This window comes from Amblyomma maculatum, chromosome 2, assembly GCF_055883805.1.
Source record: "Amblyomma maculatum isolate TAMU_Amacu chromosome 2, ASM5588380v1, whole genome shotgun sequence".
NCBI classification, from domain to species: Eukaryota; Metazoa; Arthropoda; class Arachnida; order Ixodida; family Ixodidae; genus Amblyomma; species Amblyomma maculatum.
Window position 1 is genome coordinate 194,989,310 of NC_139345.1, and position 18,341 is coordinate 195,007,650.

The 18,341-nt window shown below is 44.0% G+C and overlaps 1 pseudogene; it reads right to left on the minus strand.

Annotated features, from left to right (window-relative positions):
• Positions 1 to 261: 261 nt before the first annotated feature.
• On the minus strand, positions 262 to 17,772 carry LOC146200823 (uncharacterized; annotated as a pseudogene).
• Between the last annotated feature and the right edge of the window lie 569 nt (positions 17,773 to 18,341).

Consider the following 18,341-nt stretch of genomic DNA (forward strand, 5'->3'; position numbering starts at 1 on the left):
TGCCCAGAGCAGGAGCATTTTGACAGTCATTGTAGTGGTTACACAGTTCTTGCTGGTTGAACCAACTACTCATTGTCACGCAGGGTGTCATGAGGAGAAGCAATTTGGCAGTTATTGTAGTGATTACACAGTTCTCGCTGGTTGAACCAACTACTCAATGTTACGCATGGGTACGCCTACAGGAGCATTTTGACAGTCATTGTAGTGGTTACACAGTTCTCGCTGGTTGAACCAACTACTCAATGTTACGCATGGGTACGCCTAGAGGAGGAGCATTTTGACAGTCATTCAGTCATTGTAGTGGTTACACAGTTCTTGCTGGCTGAACCAACTACTCATTGTCATGCTCGGCATGCCGTGAGGAGCATTTGACAGTCATTGTAGTAGTAACACAGTACTCTCTGGTTGAACCAACTACTCATTGTCACAAAGGTCATGTCATGAAGAGGAGCATTTTGGCAGTCATTGTAGTGGTTACACAGTTCTTGCTGGCTGAACCAACTACTCAATGCCATGCAGTGTGTACCATGAGATAAGAGGTGCATTATGACAGCCGTCACAGTGGTTACAAAGTTGGCTGGTTGAACCAACTCTTATGAAACAAAAAGTGCCTTGATTGTTTCGTCTATTGGCACCTTTCCTGCTGCGAATATGCAAGGCTCACTCCTGTGCAGACATTGCCTTCTTCCTCTTAGAAGTGGCCTTTTTGAGTTGCGTTTGTTCATTTGCCGGCGGATTTCCATTGAGCGAGTTGCTCGCGGGTCAACGATTTCTGGAAGAATGCAGTCTCTGTATAATCGAATCAGAAGTTGCTCTATTTTATTCCTCCAGAAATCGTCATTTCGCAGTAACCGCTGCACATGGATTCTTCTTGTGGTGTGCACAACAAAATCACAGAACCGCCGCCTTGTAATGTGAAGCTGGCCCTGAATTTGATAAAACTATTGGTGAGACTGCGAAAGAGCAGTAGTGATGTCTACTTTTCCACAGATCTTTCGAGCAGCTTCAAGTGGATCCTGATCTTTTGTTGTGTACGGACATTTTACCTCCACAATGCCATCATCACCAACCAGACCATCTGGTGAAGCAGCCAGAAAACCATGATCAAGGTCTACGAAAAGACCACATGGCTGTACTTCAGTTTGCATCTGTTTTGTACAAGCTTAATGCTTCTTTTTCATGGTGTCTGCCATGCTCCAGAGCTGCAGTTGTGAAGCTCTTTCTGTGCACGAGGCCCTTGACAAGTACATCACATGGCGTAGAGTCCTTCCTCTTACATACAGCATGGAAGTATGATGCTGTAAGGCGATGCTGCCTCTCAGCATGCCAGGCTGGATTGTCAGCCTGACCCCGTGTTGCCTCTTCTATTTGCTCACACTGTTTGTGATCAACCTGCAAGCTCTGAAGCAGATCTGTAGTTTTTTTCAGAGAACTGCTCAGGCAGCATATCTGGCTTCTCACAGTTAGGCCCATAGTGAATCAAAGAATCACAGGGTGTGGGGTCTTTGCGTCGAGGCTTTTGATGATTGCAGTCCTCAAAAAGCCGTTTCTGGTGCAACCTTTTCTGCACTGTATGTGCACTTTTTTGCGACATACTTTTTCATGACTGCTACCGGGCTTTCGTCAGTTGCAGCCTTAATAGCTATGGCATGCCACTGAGGCCCGAGTTGAAAACTTAGTCCAGCACCCTGACACTGATGCTCATAAGAACCCTTCTGGCAGCGGTTTATCTGTTTGCTCCCTGAAAACTTGGCAACAAGAGACATGTAGTTTTCAGCAAGGTTGCTTGTGTCCCCTGCCACAAGGCGGGCAGCCTTATTAGCAATCATGCTTGCTGCAGTCATTTTCACCTTTTGTTCCATCACAAAAAAAGCGTTCGCATTTGTTATGGCAGCCAAACACATGACTTGGCCCATTCAAACGATCAACTCCCAGATCTCGTGTGCTCTGCTCTATCAGCTCTTGCCTGTCCTCTTGAGAACCCTAAAACTCCCTCAGGGAGCGGGCATAGTGGCTGATTGACTTGCGGGCACCATTCTTGATGCGCTTGCACTTTTTCACAACACCGTACAGCCGAGTTGTATAACATTTCAATGAATGATTGGCACACTCATTCTTCTTTATGAAACGACCGTAGTCTACCTTGGTACTGATTTGGTTGTAGACAGATGAATCACCATCTCCTATGAAGGGACGGTATTCCAGGCCATGCATCTCTCTGCTCATTTTGAACCGTTCCACAATGATATCAGCTTCCATAGCACCTGAGCTTGCAGTCCAATTTTTATAGCAAGCATGCTCTTTGACCTCCTTCTGTTCCCTTGTGTAGTACTCACAGGTACTATACAGTTTGTTTCCCACAGCCAGGTAAAGCAGCTTCTGCGTGCGTTTCCAATGACTACTGCAACCCCAGAATTTGCTGAATATCTGTGGCCATGGCTTCTGTGTTACCAGCCGCCATCAACCACCAAGGTGATGCGTGTGGTGGTCTGATCCTCACAGAACTCACCTGCTTTAGCAGCCTGCATTCGCTCCTCCTGACCAGCTTTGAGCATCTGATCATTGAGCACATTCTTCCATTGCTGGAAACAGAACAGGTGGATCATATGAACAAAGAAATTACCACGCACAAGGCATAGTGCACAAACATTGTAAAGTGCACGTTAATAGGTGATTCATGCTTTCGAAGTGCAAATGACAAGTACAAAAAGACAGGCCTTGACAGAAAGCATGTAGTACATATCTCCAAGTGACATGGCCAAATGCAAGCCCTGTGCTTCCACACCAGCAGCTTGCATGTGGTGGACTTCCCTGTGCATTGTTTACGACCTAAGCTTCAGGCTTCTGTTTGGTGGGAGGAGCTAAGTCAGTTACAAGTTAGGCGTGCAGTAGCAAATGACCCAAAGAGAACTGGTTTCAATCCTCTACCCAATGTCTATTGCCTGCTTCTGTGATGCCACTATGTAGGGTCAGTGCCTGATGTTTACTCTACTACTTCGTCATTGTCACTTTTACTATTTGAATGCACAAATATGCCTCTCAAATACATCATTTGTGGCTCGACAGCAGTTTAGTTGTCTCTGCAAAAAAAAGGAAGAAATTTTGCAGAAGTGTCTTTACAGATTCCGCTGTTTTAAAGGTTGTGGCATCGTATACAACGTACGACTGCTTTCCCATGCCTCAGCATAGGTTTTACATTGCGACTACAACACCAGACCATTTCCAAAGAGGAACACAAGCATGCTTGTATATGAGTAAGAGCCCATGTCTGACTACCTATAAATGCTTTCCTCACCGCTTTCTCTTTTATACATTATGGTATCACGAGCTACAACACTGAGGAAAGTAATGCTAACAGTGCAAATATATGCTAAGATTCCATTTCATGCTTGCTGTAAGTCATACCTGTGGACACGTGTGGTTGCAGTTATGAGGCAAAACAAGGCATGCAGTGCAGAAAAATGAGCAGCCTATTGCTAGCATGACAAGTCCAGAAGCACGTTTTCCGCTCCTCCCCCAAATGCATGTTTAGCTGGGGTGTCGAGCCTGTTTCCAAAGACACTAGTAGTAATGAAAAATACCATTTTTTATAATAATAGTTTAAGCTATATTTATATCTTTAGCAAAATGGATGGGCAGATAGTAAAACACGCAAAAATATGCTTCCTAAATGCAGAGATATCCAAGAAGTTTTGTTCATTTGACATATGAACAACTATCCCCAAACGTCAATGCTTAGAATTAATGCAGACATGCCGAGCACATTTATAGACAATAGTTTGAAAAACAAGAAAAGCATTTTATAAGAATATGCATCGTCCTACCTTTCCAATGCAGTCCTCCCTGCGCATAAATGCTCCTTTGCTCATGACTGGGACTTCTATAACTGACATTACCTCCTCCATGTGAGAATGGCCACACCCTATGCTCATAAATGCCCAGACAGCAGCATCATTGATACCAAGCTGCAGGTTGTCTCCAAGGGGCGTTGGTTCTTGAACAGGGTCTGTAGTGACCTTTCTGACCTCATCACAGCTACTGCACTGAAAGGTCAGCTCAGACCACAGTCCTACTTTTCGCTCTTTTTGAAAGACAAAGCCTCCCTCTTTTGACTAAGGACAATTATGAGTGTCAAGGTGCCGTATGGCAGCCATGAAGTGTGTTAGTGACACCACCCTCCTTCCCGCCATGGCCCGAGACTGTGGCGTCTCCACTGCGCTCCCCTGTGTTTCAAAGGAGACGTCCGGCAAGGGCTCGTTGTTAACTCCTTCTGCATCTGTGAGGCCCATATTAGGTTCCACACGTGAAGCAGTGCCCATTTCTGCGCTATCTCTGCTGGTACTGATCTCTGGCATGCCTGCTTCGCTTCGAAATATAAAGTTAACTCTTTTAGTGGTAAACATATGATGGCATCCTTAAAAACTCATGGGTGTACTGCAGTGAAATAAACCTTACAAATGAAGCCGATAGTGGTCTTGAAAGGGAATTGGGAAACATGCAGCCGCCAAAGGCAACCGTTCAGTGGTATCACGAAGTAATGAAACCATAAATCGTTGCCCATGCTCATAAGCGTGCAGTCTCATTGACTGTAGAATAAACAGATTGTCCATTTATTGCAAATTCCGTAGAAGACGTGGTAAAGCTGTTTCGTACAAGTCCTTGCTGTGTTCCACATCTAGCGAATACTACTCTCACAGAGTAGCTATGGTCTACTTTCCCTTGTGAAGTTTTTATAATCTTGGTAGCATTGGACAGGTGCTTTGCACTAGATTCTACATTGTTTATTTTTTCATTGCGCTCACATGTTGTTATACTTAGCAATAGTAAAAGCACAAGGGGCATAAAAGTGATAAGAGCAGGTTAATTATTTTCACACTTCATCTAATTTGTCTTTTGATGGCTTTTGCTTTCTACTAACCCTGTAATGTGGAATAGAAATGGTGGCTATCAGTGTTCTCGAGTCAGCCTGATATTTATGGACAGCAGCCATGATAAGAATTTGATGTTCGCAAGGCTAGTGCGGTAGACATGTATGACTACAAGTGTTTATCCATACAGAAGTAATTATGCTTTCCGTAACTAAATTAGTGCAGGTTGGTTATAATCGTTCATACCATGCCCGCCGACACTGTGCTGTTTTGGCAGTTCGCATCATTTTTTTGACCTGGGGTGCCTAATTTCTCTACCTCTTGGTACAGCCACACACAACATAAAATCAAGGCTGACCCATATTGATAATTGTTTGCCTTATTCAAGCCAGGCTTTGTTCTTAATTGTGTCAAAAGAAGTGCAATGGCTAGTGCACAGAACACAAAGTTATCATCTGGGGAACAAGGTTGCCTATCACTTCCTTTGGAAGTTTTGCTCTCTATGCACTTTTTCAACACTTCAGCCAATAAAAAGTCAGCAGAGGTGAGGCTTTTTTCACCGCTAGTTCAAAATGCGATGGGGTGAATAACAACTTTTCTTAAACATCTGATTTTGTGTCTGCAATGTGAATGCATTCTTCCAGCAAAAGACGAGAAAATCAATCTCACTGAGCAAGGAAAAAACTCTGCATGGACAAGCACACTTCTCCTGCAACAGTTATCTAATACCTATGAAAAAATTCGTCTCGACGTCCAAGACTCAAAGTATATTTCTTTGAAGCACAAAACTGGCCATAATTGAGGTTTTACTCACGTAATGAACCCAGTTTTGTAACAAACAAGTTTGACATAAATTGAGGGGGCCTTCAATATGCAAGGGGAAAACTTCCAATCAACATTTCTGCGAGTCAAAATGTTATGTCTGCCCGTCCGCCTGCTCACCCGTCCATGCGTACACCCATACATCAACAAACGGTGCGGTCAGCTGCGTTCGTGCCGTTCAGCATCGTTCGCTTCTAAGATGTTTGCTGCATCACGGCGAGTTACGATGATTTGGTCGCCGGCGACAACCAATGGTGGCGACATGACGGCTACAGCGCAGGACGATTACAATGTGTTTAATGCGATGTTAGATATGGTTTGTTTGTTTGTTTGATAGAGGTTAGGCATTTACGCTCTCGATCTCAAGCTCGAAAAACCGCTTGAAGGGCTCGAGGTCCTGCTTCCACCATGGCATTTCACCTCCGAACCCCGAGCGCCCGCCGACTTTGCAGGCACACACGGCGCACAGCAGTGCGCTGAGCAAGCCATCCCCACTTCTGCCAAGGGCGCACAGCCAAGTTCGCCGAGCGCGCCGCACCCGCAGGCGCTCTCGCCCAAATACAGCGTGATATCAGTGAGCTGCCGTGGTCTGCGCTGCGTACGGAGCGAAACTGCGGTAATGAAATCTAGTGCGTAAATCTCAAGACAAAAGTGGGTTCATTATGCGAGTAAGTAAACTACGCGAGTAATTACGGTACCTGCATGAAGATAACAACACTACAAAACGGGACGAAGAATGAAAAAGCAGGCTTACCTCATACGGCTCAAGCGCACAGTTTTGAGGTGCGCCCGTTGCTTCCTCGATGTTCTGCAAGCCGGTAGTCGACTCCCACCCATGGCTTAGCAATAATACTGCAGTCGTAGTGATTCAAGCCAGGCGACGATACTCACCGCACCTCGCACTAACGCTCACCTCACGAACAGCAGTGCAAATATCAACAAGCAAAACGCTTCACAGCACAAAAGTAGTTATACCGCGGAGAGATGACTGGCTTCAATACTTTGAAGGAGTGTTGTCACGCGAGCCTCTCCTGGCAATTGAATGAACTCACAGTTTTGCTGCTTTTACCTAGATGGCGCTAGCACTAAAAAACCTTTAATGACCGAATACAGGTGCAAATACTAATTATCACCATAGTTTGTGCTTCTTATTTTAACTTTATTTTACAGTAATACAATATTAAAAAAAGCCAACTCAAGCAAGGCTCACGTTGTTGAGTATGACGGCCTTCTCGATTGAATGTCGTGTAGGAAAAATGATTATATTTGAAGGCTCAGTATAATCGTGTTAATTGTATAAAGCGCAATTTGCGCTTATTTTCACAAATAACTACTATTCTAGTTTCGCCATGCATGATTCCTAGGCTGTAGAATGAGCGGTTTTTCTGGTCAAGCTATGCGATGTGAGGCAGTATTACGGAAATCTTCAAATTGGAAAGGTAATTAAAAACGAACTAGCGAATAAATTTCGATGAAACTTCGTACACTCAACTATTATAATGTGCGCCCGAAGTGGTAAACATTTTACTGCTGCGCACGTTGATATGGCGCATATATTCGTGCCCAAAATAGCCATATTTACCATGTTTAAAAGGCTGCCGATCAAATACTGATTGAATTAAAACTAATTACGCGTTATTTTCCCCAAGATAAATACCCATTCTATGTGTAGGCTAAAGGAAACTGTTCTAAGTGCAGCAGTTCAGCAAATTAATCCGAAGTAGGGTATATCAACGACGCTAGCGAATTTGTCATCTCCAATACCACCTCTCATGCAGTTGATAACGTTGGCACACTAAAGCAGCGCACATCATTTGACAGAGCGTATATTAAGCTTTCGAATGATGCCTACATTGTAATGTTCGAAAAAGAACAACGCGCAGAATGCTCACGCAAACATTGCCTAAAATGGCACATTCGCGCTGCCGGAGTGGGACCCCCGCCTTAACTCCCTTCACCCAAGGCAGTCTTTATCTCAATGGAGAAACGCGGCGTGTCACACGGCAGTTCTTTAGGAAAGGAAGTTCCTAGCGTAAGGAGTTCTGATTTTCTCCCTCGAGCAGGTAAAGGGAGTTCTCTGGTTCCCTGTGAGCTTCAGTGCAGGTGTTAAAAAAAGCATATGCACTAATTTTGAATTTACAGCTAATTTTAATACTGTAGCACAACGCGAAGCATGAAAAAAAGTAAATGTGCAAATATCCAAGCATACACTACATGCACGCAAGAATTTCGCAAGCACACTGTGGCCAGCAGAACAGACAAACCCGATATGCCAGTAACAAGATTCATTTTGTCAAATTATTCCTACTATTCGAGTATTTCGGCGCTAAAAGCACAATTAAACTTACCCTCCCTAGCCTCACGGCGTAGAATCGCGCGTCTTAACCTTTTTCATAAATTTTTTTATTCTTTGCCATCTGATAACATGTACATAAAGAGAGCCCACCGTATCTCCCGCTCCAGCCACATTAATGCAGTGTATCCCCCTCAAGCTCACACTACTACTTTTCAGCAGTCTTTTTTCTTGCGCACCGCACAGGACTGGAATGGCCTGCCCACCGAAGTCGCTACAGTCATCGACCCCAAAATATTCAAACGGCTCATTGAAAACATCTCATATTGATCATCGACCTCAAAATTTTCAAGCGCATCATCGAAAACATCTCATTAAGATTTTTGTTATACTTATATGCCCTGTAACGCCCACTCCCTCATGTAATGTCTCATCAGAGACCTTTGAGGAATAAATAAATAAATAAATGAATAAAAAAGTAACAGCGTATTCCTTTCACATGAATGAATATACATTTATATTTTAAAGTCAATTCAAACTGTTGAAAAGAAAGCAGTTAAAGATTATTTTACATGGTTTTACCTTGATTATTTTATATGCATACACAAAACGAACAGCGCCTAATGGGACCCCGACGGCGTCTCGGAGAAGCTAGTTCTTAGCCGTCTGACACGGCGACAACTCCTTTAGGGTTGAAATCCCTCCGTGGTCCTTTGGGGAAAAGAAGTTCGAAGTAGTTGGGACTTGCCCGTGTGACAGAAGTATTAGAGCCTCAGCTGCAGCAGTCCTAGCAGGTGTATTCCTTCAGCATGCATGCTGAAGGAATACACACACCTTCATGCATGCTGAAGGAATACACCAGTGCTAAAAATGCAACTCGTACATCAGTTTTGTAATACAACTAAAGTAAAAATCAAAGGCTTGAGAAACATTTTTATTTCTTTCATGATCTTCCTAATGTTTTCATTGCATTCTACCTACTACAGTATTTTTCCATAAAACTAGCACATATGTGAACAAAACAAATTGAGCTGTCAAGAGCATGTAGCTTGAAATAGCGAAGATCACGACGACTGTGCACCCTTCTTATGTTTCGAAGCACTTTTTCGAAAATGTAGATCTTCGGGAGGTGGAGCACAATCAGCACCTGGCTGTCTTATCTGCATTACTGTTGTTTTGCAAAGGCCGTGACGCAGCTGCACTGAGGGCCAGTCACCAGCAACTGTAACATTTTATTTTCCAATGCTGAGAGTAAATAAAAAAGCAATAACACACCGTGCAGAGCACAAATGCTTTTTTTTTCACCCCAGACGGGACTAAAAGGAACCCAATTTGGCGTCAGGACGCATGTACGTGCTTGAGAACGCGCGCGTCTTCTCCATATTTCCTTTCACTGCTCTTCCCACTCAGAGTGGGCAGCTGACTGCTTGTCGGTATGAGAAATACATGTACTCCCGACTGGAAGCATTCTTCCCAACGCTGTGCCTGCGTGTCGGATCTTCCGTGGGCAGCGACGGCTAGGTGAGCCTGCCGATTTATCGACGGAACGTTCTTCCGCAGTGTGTGCTTTACCTTGAGCCTGGGTAATGAACTGTTACCTAGCATGCTCTGGCGTTGTTTATTTCGTCCGAACCTGATGTGGCTGCGACTCTACACGACGGGTTGAGAAAACGCCGCGTACGAGAAATGCCTGGCGCTGCTGCTTCGTAGCCCGCCTTGCTAGCAGTGGTAGCAGCCGTTTTCAGTATGTTTGTGCGAGCGCTGTTACTCTTTTGCTTGAGCTAGAAAAATGACTGTTATTTCACTGTAAACATATTTTATTGCGAAATCAATACTACTTTCACTTTTCAGCCCTTCGCGTAGCGAGCCGGTAGCCACCATTGATTGACCTTTAGCGTGACCTTTGGAGCGCCGTCAAGCACCGCTGCGCAATAACAGGGGCCCCAACTCGCGCCGTCAACTCGGGAGGCGGTAGCTACCAAACGCGGCCTAACTCTCGCTCCCTCCATGAGGGAGCGCTACAGCCGGAGTGACGTCATCCCATCTGCCGCAAAAACAGGGCCCCCAACTCGCGCCGTCAACTTGCGAGGCAGTAGCTGCCAACCGCGGCCTAACTCTCGCTCCTACCGTAGTTACCGCCGGGGGTGCAACATTCGATACTATGGGAGATCACCTAGCGGCAGGTGGAACCAACGCAGTCTCCAGGGATGCTTTCATTTCTGCTGGCGTAAAGAATGCCGTTGCAGCCGGTGCCGGAGCGGCAGTTGTACATTCTGCCTTAACCTCACCCACAACCAAGTATATCGTTGCAGACACGGCACTGCTTGCCTCGCTACTAGTTATACATAGAATAACCAGGTAGCACCCTGCAATAAACAATAGTTGAACCATATGCCGTGGCCAGAGTGAATCACTGCATAACCATAAGCATCACCACAACCAACTACACCACCAGCTGAACCTAGGCGTGGCCATAGCTATTGCTTTCGCAATTACCAGGCTTAACCAAGCTAAGCCACTGCCAATTTTTCTTTGTGGAGGTATGCGTTGGCAAAAACAAATGTTTTTACGAGAGCAGTGAACAAAGAAACGAAGGGCATGTAACGACATTTTTGTTCGACTTGTTTTTACCAAGATTTTGACGAAACCTACTGCTTTTAAAAGAAAACCACTTCTGTAGCGTTGAGCTGAAATATCAATCTAGGTGCACATGATGAGTTTAGCTTTAATGAATAGTTAATTAGAACTGGTGCACTAAAATGAGTGAGATGGCTTATTAATAGCTGCTAGTCAGTCATAAAATGCACACAAATTTAGCTTGATTATAGATAATGGCCATTTTGTTAAATATTGAAAGTTTTACTGAGCTACACCACGTGCTTCGTTTAAATCATTTGTTGAAGCAAGTAAACGTCATATAGAAAACAAATTCTGCACACCCCTATGTTGAAAATGTTCTCGACTCTAAATGTGCCAGAATCGATCTTTTTCAAGTAGTCCTACTGCGCGCGCGAAAAGCCTGCTCGGCCGCCATTTCCGCCGGGAGGCCAAGCGAAAATGGGGGAAGGAGTTCCTTGCACGTGCTGTTCCACGAAACGACGTCCCTCGCTTCATCCATGGGTTGAACTGCTGCACAATATTTGCGTTAACTCGGTGCTGTAATCATGTTTGATAGCCGCTGCTGGCGTCGAAAGGGCCAAAGGGGACAGATCGCCATGCTGTGAGAACAACGGCATACAAAAGCGGTTCTGCACAGGGCGTTGGCCTCTCCTGGGTTGCAACTGCCACCACTGCGGGCAGGCGGAAAATGCTGGGGAGAGAAGTGCTGTCACATGGTGATGGCGCGCTGTTCTCGACACGCAGAAAGCGTTCCCGTGGGAGGACAGTTACACCCTCGCTCGGCGTGCTGGGCCTCTGCTCTCGTCCCCCAAGCCAAATGCGCCATTTCTCTGCTTTTCTCGAACTTTTGTCTTTCTATTTAAATTCGACATACGTGGGTTGGCGAAGGGATGTATATGTGCAACGAAAGAGCATATGTATAGGTTCAAAGGTTTCTGCAGCCCTCAGCAGCATTTTATTGATAGCTATCAATAAAGAAAAAAAGGGTTTAGTATGTTATTTACTAGTTTAATGTTAGCCATGGTACAGTTGATATCGGTGCATGCCAGCTTCTGCAGTATTTATTCAATAACTATTCGATAAAGAAGTTCAGCTGTAGAGACCATGAAGTGCTCCCGTCTAAGGCTACGATGTTCTGCATGGTACCTACACCTTCGCGACAAGAAGCTCGATGCACCGTTAAGAACATCATGTCTCAGTTTAAGCTGCTGTGTATACTTGCACGGCAACAAACCCTTGCCGCTCACACTGAGTGCAACATACGTAACATGTGAAAGTTATGTAAAGATTTTAAGTACAGAAAGCCCTCTTAAGATGTGTATGCGTTCAGTTCTTCGGCGTCGCAGCCGCAAATCGCGCGACCCTTCCTCCAGTATATGTAATGCTAGGCTATGGTTGCTATAGCAGCCCGAATATTCAGCTCCTGGTAATGCAGAACTGCTAGAATGTTTTACTTTAATGTATATTAGACAGATGTGCGGCTGTACGATAAAAGTAGCAACCAACAAACTTCCCGCAAGTGATTGGAGCGTATGCTAAACTTCAGTGCAAACAGACGATACTTGCTGAAATGGCCGCGCTTACAATGCCTTTTCGCTCTTTTTTCAGGCAGACAACAACTAAATAATCTGTGCAGATCATGCAGATTTTTTTTATGACTTCATTAGTGGTGAAAACAATGAACACGCGCTCCTCGCTGAGCAACCCGGAAGCCAGGAGTACCCAGCATGCTTTGCACTTCGTTCACTTTGACCACCTATTCATGCAATATTGATAATAATAATAATTATAATTGGTTCACAGGAAGAGAAAGGCGCAGTATCTGTAGAACTTGTTTCTGTGGACACCTGAACCGTGCTGTAAGGGATGGGAGGAGGGTTGAAGTGAAAGTGGATAAAGAGAAGGAGGAGCCGCAGTGGAGGGCTACGGAGTAATTTCGACCACCTGAGGATCTTACACATGCGCTGACATCTCACAGCACGCTGACACTTCTTCGTTTCGCGTCCATCGAAGCGCAGCCGCCGCGATCGGAACCGAACTCGAGTGCTGCGGCACAGCAGTCGGGCGTGTTAACACTGCCCCACCCCAGCGGGGACTTCACGTAAAGAGCGAAAATAGAATTAACAAAAAATCCCCTATGCTTATAGGCACCCAAATTTGGCAGAGTAAAGATCAAAATGAAGGCAAAAATGCTTTTTGTCAGTGATCCTCATTAATATAGTCTTGCGAAAATGATAAACATTAGCGGGAAATTGCGTAAAGCGAAAATTGCCCAATTTACGCACCTTGTAATGACTGAACAGGCAAATTGAATGCGTTTTGCCTATTTCTGTATTTACTCATACTTCCATTCTGACACATACGAAGGTAAACATTTGAATTCGCGCCGACACGATGCGTGACAGCATTGTGCTGACGGCCGCCAGAGCACTGTCGCTCGTCGGTGGCGCTCAGGTTCTGGGTTCCTAGGAAATTTTCTCCGTCACCCAGAAGCAGCTCGCGAGGCAGCCAATCCATGGCCAATAGCAGAAGAGTTATCCCATGCGAGATCAAACTGCTTAATTATTAGATATATTTATTTTGATTTTAGATATATTTTGAACCTAGTGCTCGATTTGGCAACAGTGCCATTATTTTGCTAACGTTAACATTAAGTGAGCAAAAATGCGAACTGCACCCCACAGGCAGACTTTTCGCAGACATTGCTGTGCCTGGATTTGCAATGGCAAAGCAAGTGGAGTCATTCAAGCCATAAATAATATACTTTATGCAACCAAACTAAAGGCAGGAAAGAGTAAGGAGTCGCCATTCTGAGGCAGTTATTACATCCAAGGAAAAACATTTGAAAAGTACACTGCTGAGAAATTAGGTCTTATTTACGAATTATTTTCTCCGAGACTAGAAGCCACACCTTCAAATTTTCCATCCTGATAGGCACTTATGCAATAATCAAGCACACTAACTTTAATTCTTATAAATCCGGAGAAAGCATAAGAAATCTTACGGTAAATATTGCATTTATGACATGAGTTCTTTTCAAAAATGCTAAATGCCAAAAATTCTTCAAGCAATGCTCAAGACGTATTCAATAAAAAGATATGAAAATGCACGTTGCATTATTTTGTTCCTTACAAAGTTACGAGAGCTCAAACTTGTCACCTTTCCAACATTGGGAAAAAAACCTCAATGGCTGTCGTGAAGCAGATGCTGCTCCGTCCCTTGCTTTAAATTTCCCGTAATTGCCATGACAGGCATTTTTCCTCAGTGAACAGTATACAGTAATTATTGTTTAATAGGTAGCATCAATCTGTGGTGTCGTAATGCACAATTTAAAAGGAAATGCATTTCTAAAACATCCACAATGTCACGCGTAAGTGCATTCAACCACTTAAGACAGCTTTTGATCACTTTATGGCAGTGAATTTAGGAACATCATAAGAAGTATCCAAGGTGAAAATGGTTTATTAAATTATGAAGATTGTTTGTATTGATGCAACCTCTTCCTCTCTCTAATGTGTACTGATATAGCATTGTTTACTCCGAATCAAAATAGTCTCTTCTGTATTCCCACATGCTATTTTCTGCTCTACATTTGGTCTCTGATACAGCAGCACAAACTCGACAGCCTAGACAACTTGAGTGAAAGGCACTTCCCAATCGGCTTCATAGGCTAACTGCACATCGTAGCAGACCCCATCATCAGCACTTCCGGCTGATTCCGGGGGCAGCGAGCTCCACCTCTAAGTGTCCTGTGCAATGACGAGGGGATAACCTCTCTCCAGAGCAAGGCATTTTATACACTGTGGTTTCAAGAGTATAACATCCAAAATGAGCCTCTTGCAAAAGCACTCATCGACGCGACACATGCTAACTTTGTTCTAGGCAAAATTCACGATCGTGCCAAATCCTTCTTGGCACGATCGTTACATGCGTTAGCCAACAAGGCTGCAAGACATTTCAAAACAAATATTGATCGCACAAAGGGCAGCCAAACAACTACGCATCCATAAAGCGCTGTCGTTCTCTGCAAGATAAGATGGGAAGAACTGCAATGGCTTTTGACGGTTAGTAAAACACCAGTGATCTCTTAACAACCAGGGAACAGGCAGCATGAATGGGATATAATCAGTGCCTGAAACGATATCTCTTTAGAAAGGCTGAAAAATATGCAAGTGGGCCATGAGCTTAGGAACAAACTACAACAATTGCTTGACCAGTAAAAAAGGTGAGCGCAAACACTTGCGACCGGTTGCTTGAATACATTCATGCACATGGAAGTTATGTGCACAAGGTACCACAGATACAAGAAAGGGTGTATCTTTAACCAACAAAGGAAATAAAATTATTTTAAAATTGTTTTGCGCTTGCGTCTGTTTCTGCAGTCCCAATATTCATTTATACACCTCTCACAATCCTTTTGTAATTATTCATTTCTTTATTTTTCCAGAAAAAAATAAATTACATCCTGGAAATGTTCAAAATGGGATAAACACTGTTACGAACAGCCCAAGAACCTCTGAAACTGGCAGTCAATGATGGAACGCACATGGACTGGTTTACACAAGTACAAGAAGAGCATACTCCAACTATCAACGGATATAAGGAGCACAATTATAGGTCCAAAGCAACGGTGATACATTCAATTACAAGAACAACAAGCTGGAAAAATCGCCACAAGTCGTGTTGAACATCTACCCTCAAAAGATCAAAATTACATTTAGAAATCATATTCTTGCTAATTTATCGTACCCGTCTATTTATAGAAAAAAACAAACCAAAAGAATATCTGCATTCTTTTATTGAAACTGTTGCGCTGATGCTTTGATTTCGTGTAGTTTTGTTTTGGACGTCAAAATTCTTAGTATGTGCAATGCAAAAAAAATCCCACATTTTGGTTATCTACACAGGGCCTCGACTATGGCTCGAACATGGCATTTCGCGAATTCATTAGAGCTGCGGACAGTGTAGCAACCATATATTAGCACAAACCACCATATATTAGCAGTAGCACAAAATATATTAACCATGGCTTGAATGTCTCCACTTGTTTACGTCACTGGAAAATCCGGTCGCCGTGACTTGTGCAAAAAATTTGGATGTAGCGGGATATCTTTTTTATTCTTTTTTTTTTCATTAATATTAACGTTAGGAAAAAAATAATTGCACTGTTGACGTATTGAGTGGTACATGCAGAATATATCCAAAAACAGAATAAATTAAAGACAGTAGAGGCTCCCAGAAGTGTTTCGTTTCATTTTCGCATTCATTTTCCCTGTTCAGTCATTGCGTGTGGAAATTCGGTAATTTTCACATTCTGCAATTTCCCACAAATGTCTATCAATTCTGACTAGACCGTATTTAAGATAATCACTAACAAGTCCTACTTTTTTATTACTGTAACAGCAGTGTGACACTTCAAAAACTAACAATGCAGGTGTTTAGGGTCCTGGGTCACTAACAATCTCAGCTGGAATACATATTAATTTCATAAAGTGCAATGGTTTTCTTCAATTGCTTTTTATTTAAGATGAGCATTGCGTTCTGTACCATGTGTCCACCTGCTTGCCTACAAATGTCATGTTCTTCTTGTTCCAAACCATGTTATCATTTGGGACTCGTTCACTCAGACTAACATGGAAAAATTACAGTGGGTTTGAAAAAAAGCTGCCCGATACATATATAGCAATCAACGACGTACACCAGTTACACAACTTTCAGTCAACTGAGCGAAATTTGTGAATAAAGCATTAAAGGTCACCAAACAACTGAGTTCGCCAATTTACTTCTGGATATGTGGCCCGGCAACGACACAAGCTAAGTTTAAAACTCTCACAAGAACTGCTTTAAATACTCATTCCTTCCATGAAGTATTTATTTCTGGCTGTGCCCAAGCCCCAACAGTTTTGTGCTAGACAAAGGTTAGTTCACATTGATTACTTTTTGTACAGTTCCTGCTGTAACCCCTGCTGCCCATACCAGTTACTTCACTCTCAAAATGCCCACTAACGCACAAGCGGCAAAAAATGTTGAACTGAAAACAGATGTGTCTGAATTGAACTTTGCCCACTGCAAGTTTCCAATTTTCAGGGACAACCTGTCGGTTGGTGCTAAAGTTGTGTGACAAATGGCTGCAATAAGAAAACCATAGATTTTCCGATTCCCTAGGCTTTATCATAAGGTCACACCACATAGATTGCCAAGGTTAATAACATACAAATGTGTGTGGGCATAGCAGATTACAAATACACTGCACAGCCAACTAGCTTTAATTAATCAAGTATGAATACAGCCAAGCATTGGAGTACAAAAAACTGAAAAAGGGCACCTTTGCAGTGCAACGATAGAATATGCCACAACGACGTAAGATAGGTGTGACACGTTTGGTCACAAAGTCATTTAGAAAGACAGTTCACAAATGTTGGAATATGAGCAATAACGATGAACACGTTAGCTGTGTTCACAATGGGAATTATGCAGCGCCTAGGGCCGCTGGAGGCTGGGCAGCTCCCGCAGAAGAGTTGTGCGCTAACGTGCGTGGCCCGTAATCCACGAGGCCACCTCGGAGGCCGTCGGCCGTTCCAACCTGATGCATAACTCCTGACAACTTCCCAGCAGGTTCAGAGCCCGTGAGTTCAGACCGGTGTGACGACGCATATGCTTCAAACACTCTGAAGGCGTCAGCCGGTCTAATGTGATGCGCAAAACCTTACATTTGTCTAGCAAATCTAGAGCCTGCGATGTCAGACCGGTGCGGCGTTGACGTATACGCTTTGATCGCTCGCGTTTACTGAAAGTGCACCTGTTACTTAGATAACTGCGATGTCCCGCGGCACGGTCCACGCAGGGAGCGAGCGGACGATCTCGCGAGAGACCGTGCTTGCTGCAGTCCGACACAGCAGCCTGCTCTTCGGGCCACTCGTTGCCGTATTCATCACAGTAGGCAGGAGGCCGTTCCGCCACAACCTGTGGAGCACACGCACTGCTGGTTGGCTGTAGCTCGAAGCGAGGAGTCAAGCTCTCGTTGCTCTGCGCTGGCGAGCAACGAGGGCCGAGCAACGATGTCTGCGAAGCTCTCTTTGGACTCTTCTCTTTAATAGCGCAGACCAGCTCCCCGGTCGAGGATCGGTAGATGAATGTCACTCTTTGCTGCCGCTTGACAATTCGAAACATCTTTAACTCCCTGCACCTGCACCAGATATAAAAGAAGGACGGAGTGATATATCGCCTGTAACAACAAGAAAAAGCAAGTTGGTAGTCTTTCCGTATACAGTCCGCACTTATTCATTCCCTGTAAACCAACAATGCATCCCATTTAAAAGGTAAAAATATCAGATGCCATCTCATACACATGGTGTAGCAAGTGTGCTGCACAGCAATCCCTTCCTTTTCCTTGCAGTTTACAAATAGACTTCAATTTGACCGTAGAAAAGCGGTGCCGAATTAAGCGTATGGAAGCAATGTCATGGTAGTAGTTTGAGACTGAAGACCTAAGGATAGTAGCGAGCAGTCAAAGCTGTCTTGGAGGGTTCCAAATCAGTAGACAGTTTACAGACCACCGTATGGTGAATACGCTAACCATGCTCATGAATTAAGGCAGCCAGGTGCTGAGTAAGTGTCGGCTTTAGGCCCTCTCACATAGATAGGGTGGTTGTTGCCAGAGCAGAGGCGGACCAAATTTAGAGAGGACTTAGCAGGAACTGAAAAGGCATATTCATATGATGAGCACTGAAACGGATAAC